The following is a 6,000-nucleotide window of genomic DNA, read 5'->3' as shown; positions in this document are numbered from 1 at the left end:
AGGCGGTAGTACGCTACCGTCGAGCAGAGCGGAGCCCCGTGCCATGTCGTCGGAGAAAGAGAGGGTTGAGAACGAGTGTGTGTGGCGAAGGTGAGGCGCAGCAAAGAGAGAGTTAGGGGCGCAAACGGCGAAGGAAAGGGGAATAGTGGCGAAAAGGAAGGGAGCAAGTCCTTTCCTCGATAGCTTTATACCCTTGCCATCGCTGAGCCCGGCTCCTCGTTTCTCGTGCCCACTATCTCGCTCCCTCGTTACTCGCTATCTCGCTCCCTCGTTTCTCGCGCCCACGCTTCCACTAAATTCCATTCGCCCGCTTGCGGCGCATAAGGTAGATATGCGGTTGTGGCAGTCGAGATAGATCGTATCGTGTGTGCGTTAATTACGCTCGCTGACCGAAGCGACGTTACCATATCTCCAGACGAAACGAATCTACACGCCCAGATTCGAGCGCTGCTCAAGTGATGTGGCAGTCTTGAAGAGACCGCCCATGACTGACGGCCAAGACACCGTTACCGATATGCGTGGTTTGAGACCGTTGGGTTTCTGCCCAATCACGGAGACCGGTCCCACCTGTCACCAGGCTTTATGAGTGGCGTCATGCCCGACCGCTTCCCTTGAGAAGGATGATTGCCCTGACATAACGCCGGGGGCTACTGTCGGTGATATGGGACCGGGAGTATTGCGCCCGGAGGCTTGAGGCAGATGGAATCGCCCACGTGGCCTGGCACCTTCGGGGACGTCGGGCCCGAGGGTGAGGTGTCCGCCCTCCTCCTGATTTCCCCGAGGGGGGGTCGGGTTGCTCCTGCCCCGACCCCGAGGGCCGAGGTGCCCCGACCCCCTGTGGGGTTTGCACTATGTACATAGGTTGGGTGAACACGGTAGGGCTCACCTAACCGCATTTATTGCGGTCTGGTCAAGCGTGTCACGTTGCATGCAGCGCAATGCAGCGCGCTCTTTTATCCGGTCTGTGACCAGTCACAGACCGGTCGGATCAACGGTTAGGTGGCGACTGGTGGTCTGAGGCACGCCTCGCCCCGTCCCGTCAAGACGAGAGCCTTTAGGCACACGTCTCCAGCCGGAGCTAGCGTGTTACCTCTTAGAGATGGCACGTTAGCCCTGGTTAGATGAATACCAGGCTTCATCCCAACCATTACAGGCAAGATGCTACAAAAAGAAGGGTGATCATGCAGATCGCTGAACTGACGCATAGAGGACAAGAATGACCGATCTGTGACCGGTCTGACACTGGTCGCGTCAGCAACAGACAGCCACGATCCCACGTTGCGCCTGTCTCCGCCGGGAGTGGAGGTAGGTGTGGGTTGTCCCATCGAAATGTCATTCGGACGGCAACCATACCAATCTCCGTCCATAAAGAGAAGAAAAGTCCAGTTTGGAAAGGAAAGGGTACATGTGGTATCCCCTTAAGATATAAAAGGAGGACCATGCCCACAAAGAGAGGGGGCTGGATTTTCCCGAGAGAGGAGAGGGCTGGTTGATTTTTTGTAACTTGCTCTTACACAGATCCACCAAAAACACAGGAGTAGGGTATTACGCTTCCCAGCGGCCCGAACCTGTATACATCGTCCGTGTCTCGCGTTTCTTCCTGGCACGCGATCTTTCCACACACAGCGAGGGCTTGAGATCTCACCCTAAGCCCCCGGCCGAACTGGCAAAGGGGGGCCTGCGCGGTCTCCCGGTGAGGAGCCCCGAGCTCCGTCAAATGCCATTTCACAATTATTCGAATTAATTCAAAGTTGAATCTTTAAACTAGCATAGCTTGGATTTGAATGAAACTTAAACCTAAATTTATCTAAGATCAAGATCTATCTGATGGTATCACTTTTATCATTTATTTTGTATTATATGAATTTATGGTGATTTTATTTGAATTCTATTCGAATTCAAATAAAATCTTTCGTGTCTAAATCTAGATCCCTAGGAAGTTGATGAGTTGAGTGAAGACCAGGGTCAGCAAGGCTGTGAGCAAGGCAAGTCATCTCTAATCTTTGAGCATGTTAAACCTATTGTGAAGTTATGTTGATTTAAGTAAAATTTGCATGCTATATATATATATATATATATATATATATATATATATATATATACACACACACCATACTTTGATGTTGATTCCCTGCAATTATTTGTATCCGCAATATTGTGTCTCGTAAATCTAATAACTGCTTAGTCAATGCCACTTAGATTCATGCACATCCATGTTTATCAAATGCTATGGTGGTGTTTGGATCCAGGGACTTATCGGATGTTTAGACATTAATTTGGAGTATTAAACATAGACTACTTACAAAACTAATTACAAAAATGAGATCTAATTCACATGACAAATTTTTTAAGTCTAATTAATCCATAATTAGCACAAGTTTACTGTCATGGATTAATTAGGCTCAATAGATTCGTTTCACGAATTAGTCTAGGGTTATGGAATAGGTTTTGTCAATAATCTACATTTAATACTTCTAATTAGTATCCAAGCATCCGATATGATAGGAACTAAATTTTTAGTCCCATCCAAACAGCCCCTAAATGCTTGGGCATCTACTTTGGGGAAGCTAGTTGATATACGGCATGTGGAGACATGAGCGCCACTTTGATATAACATGAACAAAATGGTTTGTGAAAGGAAATCTAAACTAAACAAATGTTTTTAGACTAGTGGCTGGATGACTTGGGTGGTGTCCGGTAAAGGCTAGTGCCGTCCTTGGTCTGTTAAGGACCGTGCCTTGAAGCTAAGCATGAAATGACCCTAGTACAACCATACTTCTCGTATGGGTATAGACCTAGCGGAGTAAATAGCCGAGCAGAGGTGGTACCCAAGTGCACTGGTTTTCATCTAGGTGTGTGAATAGGCGGGGAGCCTACGGTGGGTAACCATCTGTGGGCAACCAAATTAAAACCTAACTTAACTATAACTTAACGCATGTGTGAGTTTTTCCCTCCTCGGGAACGCCAGAACTCCTCTCACTACTAGAAACCATGTATGCCTAGAGTGCATGAGGGCTCAAGTTCATGGAGCGGGTACTGCCAAAGTGAGGTTATTGAAAGGCTTTGCCATGACGCATCTCATTCGTTCGGACTTTGGCTCATGTGTTGGGCAAGTCACGGCGTACAGGTGGAGTGTATATCCACTACAGTGTGAGTAAACCAACATATTCGAATAGCTGTGCGCGTGGATATTGAGCACCGGGACATGTGTTACACTTGCCTAGAATCTAAATTCTTAAAATGATGGGTGGGATATGCATGATGATTTTGTACTGGTGGATGAACTTCTCGAAAAGCGAGAAAGGGTAGACCCTAGAAAACCATGATGGTCCAGTGGCCGGAAGCTATCCTTGGGATCACAACGGATGGTGGACAGAAGCGTTACTGTTTAATGAATAATGGTATTAAAACCTGATCAGTCTATGCTAGGTCTTAGGCTTATGAAAAGAATTACAAAATGAGCTTTACACAAAAAGAACCTTTAACCATTCCTTGAATATCCTCTATGATATGCATCGTTGAGTGTAATTAATAATGGATAATTTAATACAAATTAAATCCAGCCATGCTTTATATTTAGGAAATTTTATTTTCCCACATTTAACTTCATTTGTAAATTAATAAACATTTAATATAAATTCTAAAAATAATTTATAAATTCTGAAACGAAAATCAGGATGTAAGAGTGGGTTAGCCCAATTCAGGTAGTGTCTAAGAAAGGTGGAATGACAATCGTTAAAAACTCAAAAAAACGAGTTGATCCCACAACGTACCGTCACGGGCTGGAGGATGTCTATCGACAATAGAAAACTCAAAAAGGCTACAAAGTCAGTCCCCGTTGCTCTTTGTTGACAGTTATTAAATACCAAATTTAAACCGTCAATACATGCATAAATCTAAAAATATAAAACATCCAACATAGTGGTAGGGTTTAATTCCAGCAGGAAAAGCAGAACTCGAACTACACACAAGCTCCAAGTCACTTCCAGATCTTCATTGCTTGCATGGTGTGTCACTCGCATTGTGTTCACTCTAATATCCTTCCTGGGTGCCAACCATAACTTGTTTACAAGATTTCATTTGTGACTTGGTTTAGCAGCACATCCACCCATTGCAGCTTGATGACTTGCCTCCTATGATTTATGTAGAACTAAATGACACCCCGCGCGTTGTTGCGGGCATAACTTGATTTACATAGTAGATTTTTTTAAAAAAATCTACTGATCCTCATCATCAAGCATCGAAGTTGAGTACTCCTACCTTGCTCAGAAAGCGTAAAAACATTTGACATCAATGATGCAAGAAATCACTATGAGAGCGAAGAAAATTAAATATAAAGACCTTTTGATCATTACGATTTTCAAATGAATGAAATCACAGCACATGTTAGTTTGACTCCATATGCATTTGCATGAGCTTGAGGTAGCACATTGGGGAATGCACATGGCCACAACCCACAACTATGTATCAATTGTATACAACAAAATGAGAAAAAAAAACAGCTTGTAAAAATAGATAAAATAGAAGAAATGAGTAAAGATCTGCACAAGCTGCAATTAAATCTTTGGATAATTACATATCCAATATTATTAGTTTTTACTTCATGTGCTAAAAAAAGTGAACTGAATGATTTATCATGATCAGAATATGAATTTTCGTCGCAGATTTTCACTGCAGTGGGATCAAGTTCCATAGTGAAAAATTAAAGCATTCAAATAGGTTCCTCTAGCAGCGAATGGCTTAAATTCAAGAATTGAGTAAGGGATGTTAGAATAAATGGGCTAGGCCCGATTTTTCTATTAAAATCTCAAGGGCCAATAATAAATGTTAAGGATAATAATACCAGCTTAGGAATTAAAAGTGGAGTATCTCAACTTAAATAGGGAGTTATTGGAGGCTCCCTGTTGACCGGTCGAGGTGGGGATCGGAAAGCCACACGCGCGCCGAGCCGAGCCGGCCGGGCCGAGGCCATGGGCGAGGCGTGGCGTGCGTTGCATTGGGTTGGGTTGCGTTGCGTCTCTCTCTCGATCCTTTTGCAATGGACCGGAATCCAACCCCGCGAGATTGCCTCTGTAACGGGCAGGCGATTCAATACGCATTGATCGCGTCGTTACTATGGCAACGGGCGGATTCCTCTCTTGCGCTATTAGGAAACAGAGACCCCCGATCAGATCTCCATGCTTTCTCTCCCATTTCTGTTTCCCCGGTTCTGATCCCGATTAGATCTCCACGCTTTCCTTCCCATTTCTGTTTCCCCGGTTCTGATCGCTTGCGCGCACGAGAGATCGGAACGAGCAAGGCTTTTGGGGAGTGCTTCCGCACGACTGCTCCTCTTCTTCTGTTCGTTGTCCGTTCGTCTGCATCACCTGACTGCTCCTCTTCTTCTGTTCATCGTCCATTCGTCTGCATCACCATGTCTTCTGGAGATGGCGCACCCGGAGGCAAAGCTGGCGCACCTGGAGCTGGAGCTGGCGCACCGATCGACAACACCAACAGAGACAGTTCTACCTCACAATCCAGCGAAGGGACTTTCACAGGGTATAACATTTTGTCGCTATCTCTGTTTTTGTTACTTCTGTTAGTTGCAATGTTATTGCGTTCTCTACATGATGATGATGCTTATTCTATCTTAAGCATGCTCCTGGTTATGTTTAATTTTATCACTAGATCACCTCACATTGTTCATGTCATGATTATTGTCTTAATATTTTGGATTAAAATATGCCGATATATGACTATATTTCCAACAATCCAAAAACCTGATATATCATTTTCGGTAGTTGTCTTTGTTGCTGCACTAAAACCACATACTTTTGATGGTTCTAATTATAAAAGATGGAAAGCACGTGCACTACTGTGGTTGACAGCGATGCAATGTTTCTATGTTTCATGGGGTAACCGAAGTGAACCACCTCTCTCTCCTGAGGAGGAGGTTAAGTTCGAGGCTTCGGATTGCCTGTTCCGTGGAGCATTGATCAATGTACTCGCTGACAACATAGT

Source organism: Oryza sativa, chromosome 10, assembly GCF_034140825.1.
Source record: "Oryza sativa Japonica Group chromosome 10, ASM3414082v1".
Classification (NCBI taxonomy): domain Eukaryota; kingdom Viridiplantae; phylum Streptophyta; class Magnoliopsida; order Poales; family Poaceae; genus Oryza; species Oryza sativa.
This window is presented reverse-complemented; position numbering follows the sequence as displayed.